A 19524-nucleotide genomic window follows, 5' to 3' on the forward strand; every position below is an offset into this window, starting at 1 on the left:
CTAGCCAGAGCGACCAGCCAAGAAAAATAAATAAAAGGCATCCAAATAGGGGCGAAAGAGTAAAATTATTTCTGTTCACAGATAATATAATTTATAGTAGAAAATCATAATGTTCCACACACACACACAAAAAAAACCTTTTAGAACTGATAAGTTAATTCATCAATGTAGCTGAATACAAAATTAACACATGAAAATCAGCTTAATCTCTCTACACTAACAATGAATGTTTCCAAAATTAAATTAATAAAACAATTCCTTCTATAATAGCAATAAAAAGAACAAAATACTTAAGGATTTAATCAAGGAGATGAAATTCTTGTGCAATGACCACTACAAAACACTGCAGAAAGATATTAAAAATATATATAAATAAATGCAAAAACATCCTATATTCACAGATAAGAAGACTTAATATTAAAATATCAATATACACAAAATGACGTACAGATTTAATGCAATAATTATCAATATCTCTATGATTTGTTTTTACAGAAATAAGAAAACTCATCTTAAAATTCATGTGGAATTTCAAGTCATTCCAAATAGGCAAAACAATCTTGAGAAACAAAAACAAACCTAAAGAATTCATACTTCCTTTTTTTCAAACTTACAGCAAAGCTAAAGTAATAAAAATAGTGTGGTACCAGCATAAAAACAGACATATATATCAATGGAATAGAGCAGAGAGTGCAGAAATAAACCCTTGCATACACGGTCAAGTGACTTTTTACAAGGCCACCAAGACAATTTGATGGTGAATGGCCAGTCTTTTCAACAAATCATGCTGGGAAACTTTATATCCACATGTAAAAAATGAAAGTGGACTACTACCTAATGTTACATAAGAAATTAACGGAAAATGGGTCAAAACCCTGAATCTTAGACTTAAAACTATAAAAATGTTAGAAGAAAACATAAAGGAAAAACTTCATGATTTTGGGTTTGGCAATAATTTTTTGCTAATGATACTAAAGGTACAGACAACAAAAGATAAAATGGATAAATTGGACTTTATGTAAAATTTTAAATATTTTCATCAAAAACCACTCTCAACAGAATAAAAAGGTGATGCACAGAATGGGAGAAATATTCATAAACCATATATCTGATGAGAGGTTAAAATTCTAGAGAGAACTCTTAAAACTCAACAACAAAATATTTCAAACATCTCCATTCAAAAATGGTCATGGACTTGCATATAAATTTCTCCAAAGAAGATATACAAATAATCACATGAAAAGACGTTCAATATCATAATTATTAGGGAAATACAAATTAAAACTACAATGAGATGTCACGGCATATCTCTTAGGATGGCTAATATAAAAAACAAAACAATAACAGTAGCAACAACAACAACAAAATATATGTTGGTGAAAATATGGAGATGTGGACAACTTGGAACACATGAGCATTGTTGGTGGAAATGTAAATTGGTACAGGTGCTATGCAAAAGAGTATGGCTGTTTCTCAAAAAAATTAAAAATAGAATTACCATGTGACCCAAGAATCCCACCATGGTTATATATACTCAAAAGAACTGAAGACAGGGTCTCAAAGAGATATTGGTACCTCTGTGTTCCTAGAGGCATTATTCATAATACCCAAAATGTGGAAGCAGCCCAAGTATCTATTTAGGGATGAAGGCAATGTGGCCATACCAAAATGGCAGACTAGGAGGTCACAGCCTCCATCCCCTGACAACGACTGACAACAGATAGCTATCCATGAACAGTTAGCTTATAAATTTTCTGGAGTCCACTTCACAAATTTTAGCAACACAGTGAAACAAACAAATATACAGATAGATAGATAATACATAGATAGATATAGATATAGATATAAAGATATATATGAGTAACTATACACAAAAAAAGAAGGAATAACAACTTCATTTTGTCTGCATTACACCCCTCCCCACCCCCCAACATGCTGACATTGTTCAGCATGGAGAACAAATCCCCAATAAGAAAGAGTTTCCCTCACCAGGAAATGGAATCAGGGTGAACAACCAGTTTCCTCATCCTTTTGGGGCACCACACAAAGGTATTGCTTTGGTTTCACCCCACCTAGAGACCTAGTAGCTTATTAAGCCACTATGAAGGTTAAAGACAAAAGTAGTGGGGCGCCTGGGTGGCGCAGTCGGTTAAGCGTCCGACTTCAGCCAGGTCACGATCTCACGGTCCGTGAGTTCGAGCCCCGCGTCAGGCTCTGGGCTGATGGCTCAGAGCCTGGAGCCTGTTTCCGATTCTGTGTCTCCCTCTCTCTCTGTCCCTCCCCGTTCATGCTCTGTCTCTCTCTGTCCCAAAAATAAAATAAACGTTGAAAAAAAAAAAATTTAAAAAAAAGTAGTAAAATCAATCCTATCTGCAATAATTAGTTAAGAAACACATAAAATGAAAAAATGTAAATATCACATAAAGTGTGAATAGGAGAGTAAAAATGTATTGGTTTTAAAATGTGTTAAAACTTAAGTGACCATAACTTAATATAGACTGCTATATACATAGTGCATCATAAATTAACTTCATGGGAACCACAAAACAAAACTTACAACAGAGAAACAAAAAATAAAGAGAAAAAAATCTAAACATAACACTAAAGAAAACCATCAGGTCACAAGGAACTAGAGCAAGAGAAGAAGAAAGGAAAAGAGATTACCAAAAAAAAAAAAAAAATCAGAAAGCAATTAACAAAATGGCAATGATTACTTATCTATAAATAATTTTTGATTTCACAATCAAAAGACATAAGATGATTAGATGGAGAAAAAAATAAACACTTGTCTAAATACACACTAACTGAAAGTGAAGGAATAAAAAATATATATATTCCCTGAAAATGAAAGTGAAAAGAAAATTGGGGTAGCAATACTTACATATAACAAAATGCACTTTAAAACAAAGTCTGTAGCAAGAGACAAAGAAAGATAATACATAGTGATAAAGATTTCAACCCAATGAAAGTATATAATAATTATAAATATCTATGCATCTAACATGGGAGCACCTAAATACATAAATATAATACATATTTATTATCAGACATAAAAGGAGAAATTGACAGTAATACAATAACAGTAGTGGATGTTAACACCCACTTACATCAATGGACAAATCATCCAAACAGAAAATACATAAAGAATAGTGGCCTTTAGTCCATGGATGCAGGGATGATTCAATATCCATAAATCAATAAACATGATATACCACATTACAAAATGAATATAAGAGTTATATGATCATCTCAAAAGATACAGAAAAAAAATTTGACAAAATTTAATATGGATTCATAATAAAAACTCTTAGCAAAGTGAGCATAGAGGGGACATAACCTCAACATAATAAAGTTCATATATGACAAACCCACATCTGACATCATACTCATTGGTGAAAAGGCAAAACTTTTCCTGTAAGATCAGGAATAAGACAATAATACTCATTCTCACCACTTTAATTCAACATGGTATTGGAAGATTAAGCATGCCAATCAGACAAGAAAAATAAATAAAGTCACCCAAATTGGTAAGAAATAAGTAAAACTTTCACTATTTTCAGATAATATAATATATGAATAGAAAACTCTAAATACTCCATCAGAAAAATTAAAACTAATAAATTAATTCAGTAAAGTTACAGGATACAAAATTAATGCAAAGAAATCTATTGTATTTCAATACACTAATAACAAAACAACACAAAAAGAAATTAAGAAAATAATTATCATTTAAAATTCCATTAAAACAAATAAAATATCTACAAATAAATTATATAAGGAAGGTACATATCTATACTGTAAAAACAAGACATTGATGAAAGAAATTGAAGATGGCATAAATAAATGGAAAGAAATACCAGGTTCATAGTTTGAAAAAAAAAAGTGTTAAAATGTCCATACTAACCAAAACAATTTACAGATTAAATACAATCACTGCTAAATTACCAAAAGCAGTTTTTACAGAACTAGAACAAATAGTCTTAAAATTTGTATGGAAATACAAAAGACCCAGGATAGCCAAATCAATTTGATAAAAAAGAAGAAAGCTGTAGGTGTTATGTCCCCAGATTTCATATAATATTACCGTAATCAAAACAGTATGCTATTGCCACAAAAATAGCCATATAAACAAATGGAACATAATAGAAAATTCAGAGATACATTCAAGCTCATATGGTCAATTAATCTAGAACAAAGGAGGCAAGAATGGGAAAAGACAGTCTCTTCAATAAATGGTGCTGGGAAAATTTGACAGCAACGTGGCAAAGAATAAAACTGGATAACTTTCTTACATCATATACACAAATAAACTCAAAATGTATTAAAAGCCTAAATATAAGACCTTAAACCATAAAACTCCTAAAAGAAAACTATAGGCAGTAAACTCTTTGACATAGGCCTTAGCAATATATATATATATGATATATATATATACATCATATATATATATAGCAATATATATATGATATATATATGATGTATATATATATACACATCATATATATAGCAATATATATATGATATATATATATGATATATATATATACACATCATATATATAGCAATATATATATGATATATATATATATGATATATATATATATCTCAACAAAATGAAAAGGCAACATACTGAATGGGAGAAGATATTTGCAAGTAATATGTTTGATAGGAGGTTAATATCCAAAATATATAAAGAATTCATACAACTCTAGAAAAACAAAAATCTGATTTAAAAATTGTCAGAGGACTTGAATAGATAATTTTCCAATGAAGGCACATGAATGGCCAACAGAACATGAAAAGATCCTCAGCATCACTAATCCCCATGGAAATGAAAATCAAAACCACAATAAGACATCAACTCACATCTGACAGAATGACAAGAAAAGAAAAGGAAAAAGAAAGAAAGGGAGTTGGTGAGAATGCAAAGACAAGGGAACCCTCATGCACTTTTGGTGGGAATGTAAATTGATGCAGCCACTGTGGAAAATATTATGGAAGTTCCTCAAAAATTTAAGAATAGAGCTACCGTATAGTCTAGCAATTTCATTTCTGGGTATTTATTTAAATAAAACAAAAACACTAATTGAAAAATATACATTTATGCATGTTTATTGCAGCATTATTTACAATAGACAAGATATGGAAGCAATATATGTGTCATATGATAGATGAATGGATAAAGAAGATAGGTGATAGATTAGATAGATGATAGATAGATAGATAGATAGATGATAGATAGATGATAGATAATAGATGATTAGATAAATAGATGATAGATAAATAGATATAGATGATAGATATATAGATTATAGATAGATGAGATAGATACATACAGATATAGATATAGATATAGACAGAATGAAATATTATTTAACCATAAAAAATAATAAAATCTTGTCGTTTGGGAGAACATAAATTGGCCTAGATAGTATTAAGCTCAGTAAAATAAGTCAGACAGAGAAAGACAAATAACATATATTTCCACTTTTATGTGGAATCTAAACAGCAAAACAAAACAAAACAAAAAAAAAGAAATTGACTTCTAGATACAGAAAAGAAACTGCTGGTTACTAGAGTAGGGAGATGTTGGGGGCAGAAGGTGAAATAGGTAAAAAGGAATAAGAGGTACTATCTCCTAGTACTAAAAATTATATCACAGGGATATAAAGTACTGCATAGGAAATAATTTAAATATTATTCTAACAATTTTGTATGGTGACAGGTGAGATTTAGACATCATGATCATCATTTTGTAATATATATAAATGTCAAATAATTATGTTGTACACCTAAGATTAACATAATATTGTAAGTCAACTATACCTCAATAAAAAAAGAAATGGATATATAATATTACTTAATGAAACCTGAAATATATGTAATATTGAATACTCCCTTCCAGAAAAATATTTCTTCACATATATATTAGTAAAGTTCTATTGTTTTCTTGATATAGGCTCTTCATTTTCTTGATATAGTCTCTTCTAAGTTAAAACACACAAACCAACCAACAAACAAACAAAACAAATAAACAAAAAGAACCAGATAATTGTGATTCAGTCTCAAGAAAAAAAATATATATATTAGCCCCACAATGCATGAGGACAAGATATCTCAGCAGACACAAGGAAAATATAGAAATTAAACAAATTATAATCCCCAAACTGAATAATACAGAATATCCACACACACACACACACACACACACACACACACACAATCACTGTATGGATTTAAAGCAGAATGGAAATGACAGATGAAAAACCAAAAAAGAAATTTCAAAATACAACAATGAAATTATATAATGTAAAGAAGTGATTTAAAAAAATATTTTCAGGGGCGCCTGGGTGGCGCAGTCGGTTAAGTGTACGACTTCAGCCAGGTCACGATCTCGCGGTCCGTGAGTTCGAGCCCCGCGTCAGGCTCTGGGCTGATGGCTCGGAGCCTGGAGCCTGTTTCCGATTCTGTGTCTCCCTCTCTCTCTGCCCCTCCCCCATTCATGCTCTGTCTCTCTCTGTCCCAAAAATAAATAAAAAACATTGGAAAAAAAAATAAAAAAAAAAATATTTTCAAAATAGAGGGTTTGGAAGATGGTGGCAGAGCAGGAGAACCCTAGACTCACCTCGTCCCAGGATTACAACTATATAACTATAACATTATCTAAATATTCCCAGAAATTGACCCGAAAACTGGCAAAACAAACTCCACAATTAAAAGGAGAGGAGAGGCCACATTGAAGAAGTGCAGAGATGTGGGTTAGGAGAGAAACAGATTGTGATTGTTGTAGTGGGGAAGGAGCTGAGGTCACTGAGAAGGGTGAGACATAGAATAACACACAAAAGAGAATGGGAAAACAAATCCCCATAGAAATTGGCTTGGAAAGCAAGAGTAGCTGAGTGTTGTGACTTCTGGCAACCACCCAGCCTTAAAGCCTGGAGTTTTAAAGGTCAGCGAGCTTGACTGAGATAGTCCTGAAGGGCATTGAGTTGCTCTTGGGGAGAAGGCAGGCAAATAATCCAGGGGCACACAGCATGGAAATAGGAATTTGAAGAGTGACTGGGGCATACAGTGGGGAAGTTAGTTGTTTATATTGGAGCACATCCCAAGAGACAGCATTCATGGACAGATCCTGTTAGGAACAAAGGAACTGGCCAGCATCATTTCACTTCTTCATACCTCAGAATAAGTAGAGAGCACCTGTAGAAACCAGCATAGCTCAGACACTTGCTATTTAACTTGCGTTCACCAAGCCCCACCTCTTCGATGTTCTGGTAACCCTTGCCTCAATCCCAATGTGGCTGGCCTCCTACCCCAGAAGCTCAGCCCAAACCCCTGCTCACACTGTGTCTCCCAACATAGAAGGTTTTGCAGAGCCTTGGTTCTGGCAGCAGTGGTGATAGGTCTTAATTCACAAACAGACCAGAGCACACCTAGTTAAAATGCACCACATTAAGGCCAGGTACCAAATATTGCCCACAATAGGCAAAGAGAGTCTGCAGATGGCTGGCCTAAAGGATAAATAGACCAGGACAAAAAAGCAGAGCATATGCAGCACACATTAGAGACATTCCTGGAAGCTTAGGTCCTGGGAAAGAGAGGACACCACATGGCAGGCACTACAGGACCTCTTCTTCATAAAGCCATTACCATCAAGAACCAAAATGTAGCTGACTTTCCTATTACAGAGAAACAGGCATAGTGATTTACACAAATGAGATGACAGAGAAATTTATCTCAAATGAAAGAACAGGGCAATGCCATGGCCAAAGATTTAAGGAAAACAAATATAAGTAACATGACTGAAGATAATTTAAAATAGTAGTCATAAGAATAATCATTGGACATGAGAAGAATGGAAGATATGAATGAAAGACTTAACACAGAGATAAGGAATAACATTGCAGAGATAAAGGGTACAATAAATGAAATGAGAAGCATGCATGGTGGAGTGAACAGGAGGCTGGAAAAAGCAGAGGAATGAATTAGTGACTTAGAAGACAGAGTAATGGGGAGTAATCAAGCTGAACAAAAGAGAGAGAAAAGAATTACACAAAATGATAATAGACTCAGGAAACTCAGTAATTCCACAAATGTATTTGTATTATAGGAGTATAGGAATACATTTGTATTATAGGAGTCCCAAAAGAAAAGAGAGAAAATGGGGTAAAAAAAATCATTTGAAGAAATAATAGCTGGAAACTTCCCTAATCTAGGGAAGAAAACAGATATCCAGACCCAGGAGGCACAAAGAACTCACATAAAAATCAACAAAAGCAGATCCACACCAAGACATATTATAAGTAAATAGGCAAAATATAGTGATAAAGAAAAAAAAAAGCAACAAGACAAAAGAGGTCAGTATCTTACAAGGGAAAAACACATAAGGCTAGCAGGGAACTTTTCAATAAAAATATTCTGAGCCAGAGGGAGTGGCATGATATATTCAGTGTGCTGACTGGGAACAACCTGAAGCCAAGAATACTCTATCCAGCAAAGCTAGCATCAGAATAGAAGAAATAAAGGTTTCCCAGACAAACAAAAACTAAAGGACTTCATGAACACTAAACCAGCCCTGCAAGAAATATTAAAGGAATCCTTTGAGTTGAAATGAGAGACTAAAAGTGACAGTATAAAGGTAAGCACACAAAAGCAGTAGAAATGAATATTCCTGCAAAAATCAGTAAATGCACAGAATAAAAAGATATAAAATATAGCAACATCTATCTAAAAAGTGAGAAGGAGAGGAGTAAAGAATGGGTTCAAACTTAAATGACCATCAACAATATAGACTGCAATATGCAGGAGAGGTTATATAAAAACCCAATAGTAGCCATATATTCAGAACCACCAATAAACATACAAAGAATAAAGAGAAAGAAATCCAAATATGTCACTAAAGAAAATCAGCAAAACATGAAAAAGAATGACAAGAAAGGATTAGAGAAAAATCTTCAGAAACAACCACGAAAGAAATAATAAAATTACAATTAAAAAATCTATCAATAATTACTTAATTGTAAATGGACTAAACATTCCAATCAAAGACTTAGGGTGATAGAATAGATGAAAAAACAAGACCCATCAATATGCTGCCTACAAGAGACTCATTTCAGACCTAAAGACACATGCAAATTGAAAGTGAGGGGATGGAGAAACATCTATTATGAAAATTCATGTCAAAGAAAGCTGGAGTAGCAATACTTATATTGGGCAAAATAGACTTTAAAACAAAGAGTGTAACAAGAGACAAAAAAGAACAGTACATAATAATAAAAAGGACAATCCAACAAGAAGATGTAACAATTGTAAATATCCATCCAATATAGAAGCATCCAAATACAGAAAACAGTTAATAACAAATTTAAAGGAATTAACAGATACTAATATAATAATAGTAGGGAACTTTAACACCCCACTTGCATCAATGGACAGACCATGTAAACAGAAAATCAATAAGGAAAGAATGGTTTTAACGTTTATTTACTTTTGAGACAGAGAGAGACAGAGCATGAATGGGGGAGGGTCAGAGAGAGGGAGACACAGAATCTGAAACAGGCTCCAGGCTCTGAGCTGTCAGCACAGAGCCCGACGCAGGGCTCGAACTCACGGACAGCGAGATCATGACCTGAGCCGAAGTCGGCCGCTTAACCGACTGAGCCACCCAGGCACCCCAGGAAAGAATGGTTTTAAATGACACACTGGACCAAACTTAACACATATATTCAGAACATTTCATCCTAAAGCAGCAGAATACACATTATTTTCAAGTTCACATGGGACATTATCCAGAAGAGATCACATATTAGCCCACAAAATAAGCCTCAACAAATTCAAGATCTATGTCATACCATGCATCTTTTCTGACCACAACACTATGGAACTAAAAGTCAACTGCAAGAAAAATTCTGGAAAGAGCACAAATATATGGAGGTTAAATAACATGTCATTAATCAATAAATGGGTCAATCAGGAAATAAAAGAATAAATGAAAAATACATTGAAATGGGGAGGGGTGTTAAGATGGTGGCAGAGTAGGAGGATCCTAGGCTTGCCTCATCCCTTAACACAGCTAGATACTATCAAATCATTCTGAAACCAAGAAATCAACCTGAGGACTGATAGAACAAACTGCACAAATACAGGGAAAGAATAAGCCACACTGAGAAAGGTAGGAAGTGTGGAGGCTGGATTTGAGGAATAAAAAGATCACTAGTGCATAGGAAGGGAGGGAGATTTGGTCAATGAGAAAGGCGAAATAGAGTGGATCACACAGGGATATGTGCAAGGACAACATTTCCCCAAATCCACTGGCTGGTAAAACAAGAAGGACTTATTTTTGTGAGTTTTTTCAACCAGCAGGGCTCAAAGATGAGTTTTAGAGGGTGGCAGGCTTGGCTGGGATAGAGCTCTGAGGGTACTTCCCTACTCCTGGAGAGAAGGTGGGCCAGCAACCCCAGGGCAGAAGATGCAATCTGGGGATACAGCCCCAACTGCACTGCACTGTTCTAGGAAGACAAGCAATCCAGAGGCAGACAGTGTGAAAACAGAGATCTAAAAATTGTCTGGGACAGTATGGAGGTTCCTCAAAAAGTTAAAAATAGAACTACCCTATGATCCAGCAGTTGCACTTTTAGGTATTTACCCAAAGAATATATAATACTAATTTAAAGGGATACATACACACTGATGTTCATAGCAGCATTATCTATAATAGTCAAATTATGGAAGCAGCCCAAGTGCCTATCACTGATGAAGGGACAAAGAAGAAGTGGTATATATATATAATGAAATATTAGTCAGACATGAAAAATAATGAAATCTCGCTATTTGCAACGACATGGGTGAAGCTACAGAGTATTATGCTAAGTGTAATAAGTAAGTCACAGAAAGACAAATACCATATGATTTCACCCATAAGTGGAATTTAATAAACAAAACAAATCAGCAAAGAGGAGGGGGAAGAGAAAGAGAGAGAGAGAGAGAGAGAAGAGAGAGAGAGGGAAGGAGGGAGGGAGAGGGAGGGAGAGAGAGGGAGACAAACCAAGAAACAGACTCTTAATTATACAGAACAAACTGATGGTTATCAGAGGGAATATTGGTAGGGGGATGAGTTAAATAGGTGATGATGATTAAGGAGTACATGTTAATGAGCACTGTGTGATGTATGGAAGTGTTAAATCACTATAGTGTACAGCTAAAACTAATATAACACTGTATGTTAACTAACTGGAGTTAAAAACTCAAAAAACACAAAAAAATATTTTAAAATAACCCCCCAGTAACTATTGGACTAACATATACAAAATTATAATTCCTGGTGTACAAAAAGAGAGAATGGGAAAGGAAACTATTTAAAGTAATAATAATTGGTAATAACCAAACATTCCCAAATGTTTAATGAATTCAGATGAAGTAATGCAAAGGGCAACCAACAACCTCTGAGTGATTGTAAGGGAAAGACAAACCGGTCTGTATCCTAAGGACTGGATAAACTCCATACTGGTAAGATATTTTGTCTTATCCACTGAACATCCACTCAGGATAGCTACCCTGATCTGGCATTTCCTGATTACTAAGCCATCAATAGAAGGCAACACAAATATGTTCATTCCATTCATGGATCAAATGAAGTTTCCCCTGAAAATATCAGGCAATCCAGAATTATTTGGAAGGGGAATGGAATGGAATAAGTAACCAGCATAAGCATTCTCCTTTACTGACAATCCGGAATTATTTGGAAGGGGAATGGAATGGAATCCCCATAGGGAATAAGTAACCAGCAGAAGCATTCTCCTTTACTGATAGACCTGATAGTCCCCTTTTGTACCAAGTGATACCAAGGCCAGTGGGCAGAGTCACTATGAGGCATTTAGCTACAGCAGGTAGTTATGTTCAGCAAATCTCTTTGTTTCCACTGGTCAGAGGCACTAATACCCTACTAAGAGACATCAGGGTAATCAGGTGGAACCACCCACAACAAAGGATCTTTGGCCTTATGAGACCATACTCTCTGTCTTCTTCTGCTCCCAGAGACACCTGGGCAAGCAGGTACCAAGTTAGAGAGATCTCATCACACCCCTCCACTACTGAGATACAACCAGTGGTCCAGCCTGTAGAATCTCCCCCCACCCACACAGGCAGCAGCAATAGAAACAAGTGGGAGTCCACGGGCTGCCTGGGTGGTTCAGTTGGTTAAGTGTTCAGCTTTGGCTCAGGTCATGATCTCAGAGTTCCTTGGTTAGAGGTTCACATCAGCTGACAGCTGATCCTGGAGCCTGCTTCGGATTCTGTGTCTCTCACTCTCTCTGCCCCTCCCTGCTCTCTGTCCCTGTCTCTCTCTCTCTCTCCCTCAAAACTAAATAAACACACACACACACACACACACAAGAAACCAGTGGAAGTCCTAATGGTACCATAAAAACTAATATACCACTAAAAGAACACAGCAAAGTCTCTGGGAATAAAACTGCCTTTGGAAATAGAGACAATAAATGGAGGGGGAAATATGTACACTAAACCTAAACAGAATGAATGCTTGATAAAGTGAAAATAATAATAAATCTTATAGCTCTCTAAGATAATAGAAAACAATTTCCAGAATACAATAAAGATTTACCAATCTGAAAAAGAACCATGATTGTACCTCTATGAGGAAAGACACCATCAGGAGGAATCATATGTTGGAATTATTTGAAAAAGGGTTTAAGCAACCATCATAAAACTGCTTCAACATTCAATTATAAACTGTTTTGAAACAAATAAACCACAGGAAAGAAATGGTTGTTTTTAAAAGAATCAAATAGAAATCATAGAACTGAAAAATGCAATAAGAGAATTAAAAACAAAGAAACCTCACTGGATGATCTCAATAGTAGAGTAAAGATGACAAAGGATAGAATTAGTTAACTTGAATAGAGAACAATATAACTCACCCAATATGAATGACAATGAGAAAAGAGATTGGAAGAAAAAACTGTAAGTGACATATGAAACAATAACAAAAGATTGAGCATTTCTATTGTCAAAGTTCCAGAAAAAGAAGAGAAAACTTACCAAATTGGTGAAATAAGTGTGTGTGTGTGTTTGTGTGTGTGTATGTATACACTGGTTACTACTGTATATTTGATACATTATATATTATATATTTATACATTTATAATATATATGTGTATATACACAACATAACATAGAGAACAACCAGTACAAAAACCTATTAAATAGATAAAATTGAAAGCAGTATAAATAAATCAATATGGAATTGTAAATAAATCTACATGAAATGTGTATATATATATATATATATATATATATATACATATATATATACACACATATACACAGGTAACTTATAGGAAGTCTACTAGAAATATAAGCTTATATTTGCTTATAAAAAATACTTCACATTCAATGACACAGATTGACAATAAAACAATGAGAAAAGCCATACTATTCAAACATTAATCAAAAGTAGCAAGAATGGGTTATATTAATGTTTGATAAGTTAAACTTTTAAAAAAAGAATATTGCTAGGAACAATAGGGAGGCGTTATATAATGATAAAAGGATCAATCCACCAGGAAGATATGATAATACTAAATTTGGTTTATTCCCCAAAGAGCAGAGCCTCAAAATACATAAACAAAAACTGGCAAAGCTAAAAGTAAACATAAAAAAATTCACAATTATAATTGGGGATTTAACACTTCCACCTAAGAAGCTGATAAAGTCACTGGATACACAAGATCTGAACAATAAAATCAAGCATCAGTATCTAACTGACATATATAGAACATTTTACCCAACAATACAATATACATTTTTAAAGCACTTATGTAATTATTCATCAAGATAGGTCATATCCTGTGCTATAAAACCAACCTTAAAAATTTTTGAAGAACTGATAGCATACAGAGTATGTTTCTCGCCATAATGTAATCATACGGAATCAAAACAGAAAAAAAGAAAGGAAAATCTCTAAAAGTATAGAGATTAAAGAACATAATTCTGAGCAATTTTCTTTAATACAGAGATGTCTCAAAGGAAATTTTAAATACACATAGAACTGAATAAAGTTTTTAAAAAAGCACAACATATTTCATTTGTAGAATGCGGCTAATGGGAAATTTATACCACTAAATGCTTAGTTTAGAAATGAAAAAAGATCTATCAAAAAACAGAAAATGTAGAGCAAAGCAAATCTAAAGGAAGAAAAGAAATAACAAAGGTAAGAAGAGAAATAAATGAAAAATAAAATACAATAAAGAAAATCCATAAAACTATAAAACAAAAACTGGTTCTTCAAAAAATAGCATAATTGCCTATGATTGACAAAAATAAGAAGAGAGAACACATTAGTAGCAAGAGGAAAATAATAGATATCACTATAGATCTTGCAGCCATTAATGAGATAATGAAGGGAATATTACAAACAACATAATACTCATGAATTTAACAATTTAGAAGAAATGAACCAAGTCTTCAAAAAAGAGAAACTACCCTAATCTTGTATAGATCTATAATAATCAAAGAAATTGAATTATAGGGAAAATTAAACTAAAAATAAGCAAAATAAAGGAAATTGAAATGATAAAAAAGTAAAATTGAGTAAATTAAAAATAAAAAATAGAATTCATAAAATCAACAGGTGATTTTTTATAAAGAAAAATAAACTATAAATATTGTATTGATCAAGCCAAGAAAGAAGATACAAATTACCTATAGCAGTAATGAAATAAATATCACCACTACAAATCATATGTCATTAAAAGGATAATTTATTTACAATAAATGAGAAAACTTAAATGTCATGGCAAATTTTTTGAATGATACAAATGACTTAAGGAAAAATAACCTTAAGTAACCTTAATAATCCTATGTCTTTGAAAAATAATAACAAAAGTCTTTCTCACAATGAAAATTTCTGACCCAGAAATCTTCACTGATGAATTCAATTAAATATCTCAGAAAGCTATAATACAATTTCTACAAATACTTTTTCCAGAAAATAGTAAGTGTGGGAACAATTTTCAAATTATGTTATGAAGACAGAATTACCTTAATGCCCAAATCAAGAAGAGACATTAGTAGAAAAAATAATCTATAAAATAGTAACTTTCATAAACAGTTGCAAAACTCTTCAACAAAATGCTAAAAGTTTGTTCAAATTCCAGGAAATAAAAAAAATCCCCATTTCAACAGAAAATTCATACAATCATATCAACATATTAAAAAAACACATTTGACCAAATTTAGCATTCTTTATGATAAAAGTTTTTCAGTAAATTAAGAATAGTAATGCATTCCCTTAACTGGAAAAGATTACCTATGAAAACCTATAGATAATATCATAATTATGAAAGACTGAATACTTTTGTCCTAATACCAGAGATAAAACAAAGATGTCCACTTCTACTATTCTATTCATCATGGTGCTGGACATCCTCACCAATACTATTTCCTTGCATGTCCACCACCACTGTCAACTCAGTTAGGCAAGGCTGGGTCTCCTTCCACCACTAGGACCTAGCACAGGTAAGGTCCCCAATAAATTCAGTGTTTAGAATGAAAAATCCACAAGAGCAGGGATCATTGTTGGCTTGCTGATGCAACTTCAGTGCTGGGCATTCAGTACACTCTCAGTAAATATTTGTTAAGTGAACAAATGACTGGAGGGAAAAATCAATATATGTTGAGGAATGAATTATAAAGAGAAAGAAAGAGGAGCCTAGGGAAGGTTGCATCATTTCTATTTAGAGCTTGTAAACAAATCCTCATGGAAAGCAGCTTCTTTACTGTCCTTGACCTCCCACAGTTTTCAGAAACCTGCTACCCCACCATGGGTGCTTGAAATTCCTGCATTTGACAAACTGCCAAAATCGGGCCATATTCCACCACTCTATAATTTACAGAATCAAATAGCCTACTAAATTTTCTGCATAGCATCACCCTCGATGTATCTAAGAAGAAAATTGTGTTATCAATGGATTTCTACACTCTGTGTTCCTTGGGCTGTGAAATGCTAATTTCATAATTTAGAAAAGAAGCCAAAGAGAACAGTGAGTAAATCACATGAATCACTTTCCCTTTTCATATGGTCCATCTCACCCATATCATGAGGCCTAGACCTCGACAACTCTGGGTTTGGAAAGGCCAGGAACATGATGTCTCTGTCCAAAGGGCTTCGTTGTGGTTATTCCAGTCTTAGATGAAAGCCTGTATGTGGGGGCTGGGGTCCCAAAATCCGAAATAAGAACAGAATGCTTAACCTATCATAGCAGGAAGGATAAACCAAGCAAAATCTGTTACAAAAGCTTCAGCCCAAATACTGGAGATAATATTCTCACTCAATATCCATCCATGTACCACACAAGCCCTTACTAAAAACCTAAGTGCTCAGCCTGTCCTAGATATTAAATTCATGTGAGATGCAAATTCTCACAAGTTAAAGAGTGAAATAGAGATTGAAGTCGGTAGGCAAAATAATGCCCCTTTACACATATCCATGCCCTAATCTTTAGAACCTGGGAATGTGTTACCTTACACGGCAAAAGAGACTTCGTAGATGTGATTAAGTTGCAGACCTTAAGATGGGGAAATTATCCTGAATCATGCAGGTGGGACCAGTCTAATCACATGAGTCTTAAAAGCTGAGAGCCTTTTCTGGCTGTTGTCAGAAAGATGGCATATGACAAGGACTTAACCTTCTATTGATGGCTTTGAAGATGTAAAAAGGAGCCACAAGCCAAGGAATATGGGTGATGATTTCTAGAACTTGGAATGGACCTCAGTTTACAACCATGAAGAATATGGAGGCCCCAGTTCAATAACCACAAGGACTGAATTCTATCAACCACACAAATGATCAAGGAAACCAGTACTCCCCTAGAGCCTTCAGAAAGGGATGGAGCCCTGGTGAGACCAATGTTGAACTCCTGACCTACAGAACTGTGAGATAATAAATTTGTGTTGTTTTAAGTTGCTATAGTGGTGAAAATTTGTTACAAAAGTAATAGAAAACTAATATAGCAACCAAAAGTTTGAAGATAACTATAAGCAAAATCAAAGCAAAAGCAAGCTGATAATTTATAGGAGGTGGAGAGAATTCTTAAAACATTGAGTGCGACATGAGACTCATTGTCCTTGAGTTCAGTTGATGAGGTGGATACTGGATGAAGTGAAGACGAGTGTACCCATCAAAATGTTTCTATCTTATCCCCAATCTCTTAGGGCACTTGATGTTTGTAATGACCAAATGAAGAGGAAAAAAAATGGTATAGTTAATAGGAACTGAAGCAGAAAGTGGGTGTAGAATTCACAGAAAGCAATAGAGAATAAGTCCAAGCAATGATGAGGCAAAACTAGCTGTTCTCCCATAAAATTGCTGATTTCTAAGGTAGCAGTCCTCAGCTTAGGTTGCAAATTAGACACACATGGTGAACTAAAAGAAACCCAAAAACCAACAACCCTGATGTTGATAGTCTACTTTTAAGGGACTAAGATTCAGTTGGTCTGGCTTGCAGCTCAGTGATGGATATTTTTTTAAGCTGTGGTGGCAATGCTTATGTACAGTCAAAGTTGAGAAATACTGTTTTTTTATTTTTTTAATATTTATTTTTGAGAGAGAGAGACAGTGAGACAGAAACACAAAGAGACAGTGGGGGGGGGGCGGTGCAGAGAGACAGGGAGACACAGAATCTGAAGTAGGCTCCAGGCTCTGAGCTGTCAATACAGAGTCTGATGTAGGGTTCGAACACACAAATCGTGAGATCATGACCTGAGCTGAAGTTGGATGCTCAACCAACTGAGCCATGCAGGCACCCCAAGAAATACTGTTTAAAGTTTATCTGAAACTTGGACTTCTGAAATTGATTTGATATACACTACAGATGAAGATCAATGTAGGAAATCTGGAGAAGAAGACATGGTGGACTAGAAAGAGGCTACAGTTAAGGGAAGATAAAATGGGAAAGACCAGGGCAGAAAAATGGGAGCAGACAGCAAAAAGGATCAAGCAGCCTTTTGCCACAGCTGGCCCTGCTCTGTGGACCAACACTAATGCACCAGGGCAATGTAAACAGCACAAAAAAAAAAAAACAACCTTGCCTCCTGAAATTTCCCCAGTGGGTTTTCCTTTCCTATTTCCATCCCTCCCCTCAGGACTCCCACGGCTTTGGCTTTTGCCTTCCTCCTGGCCCACTCAGGATGATCCTGATTTGAACTTGACTCAAATACCTGATCTTGACATGCCTGTCATATCCTCCAGATATGAGGGGTTTGAGAACCCTATCCCTGTAGGAGCAAATTAGGCAATGAGTAGAGTTTTCATAATCTATTTGTAGGGGGGAAATCAAATTGCATTCTCCTGTTGAGTACAAAATATTTAGAAAAACTTCAAATGACTGAAGATGCCAGTTCCCACCCATCTGATATGGCTAAGGAAGGCATAGGGTCAAATCAGCTTCTGAGTCCCATAGCAACTAAAGGCCACATATGCAACCACTTTCACTCATCCATTCCCTCACCTCAGGAATGTCCAAAGAACTGGTATGTACAAGGCACATCAAAACATAGTAATTACTCAGTGCTGGTGGAGAAAACACACATAGAACTTGTACTAGGGAAACTTACAGATATGTGATGCCAAGTTCTGTAATGAACATCAAGCTGAGGAAGTACAGAATATCATGGAGGAACATCTCCAAAACACAACTATGAGGCAATTCAATATTGATCAGAGGTCAGAATGAACCTTAGGCCGTTCAATGAGAAGAAATCTTAAAAAATTACCCTATACATTTTTTTTACATATAATAAAATTCTAGTTCAGAGGGGAAATGTTGCCCAAGGTAACCCAGAAAATTAGGAAGTTTTAAGCCCTTCATGTTTCTACCCTACCACAAGATTTATCTTATAATTCAGCTTCTGAGATCATTCCACTCAGCAGTTTCTAATCTGCTCCATACGCTATACCATTTCCTACAGGTGGGAAGTATGCCAAAGCAGGGTTTTGAGAGCAACTTCTTGATCTTATCTAGCTTCCACTGGGTTTTGCAGCTGCACCTACACCACAGCTCATCACAGGTATAGCCAGATAGGACATGTTATCTGGAATTTTATTCCCATTATTAGAAAAGAGCTCTGAGCTTCACCCTTGAAAAGACTGAGTAAACAGGGAACCTGGGTGGCTCAGTCTGTTGGGCAACCAACTTCACTCTGGTCATGATCTCACAGATAGTGAGTTCGAGCCATGCATCAAGCTCTGTGCTGACAGCTCAGAGACTGGAGCCTGCTTTGGATTCTGTGTCTCCCTCTCTCTCTCTGCCCCTCCCCTACTCACGTTCTATCTCTCTCCTTCAAGAGTAAATAAAAATTAAAAAAAAAATACTGAGTGAACAGAGGCTGTAGGAAAGTGAGGGGAAGCAAGTATGAGATCTCAGTGACCTGTGATAGATCTGGACAGGGACAAAAGTGATGGATGGCCAGCACTCTGGGTAGTTGCCTGCATTGGAGGTACACTCACCC

This window comes from Panthera leo, chromosome C1, assembly GCF_018350215.1.
Source record: "Panthera leo isolate Ple1 chromosome C1, P.leo_Ple1_pat1.1, whole genome shotgun sequence".
NCBI lineage: Eukaryota > Metazoa > Chordata > Mammalia > Carnivora > Felidae > Panthera > Panthera leo.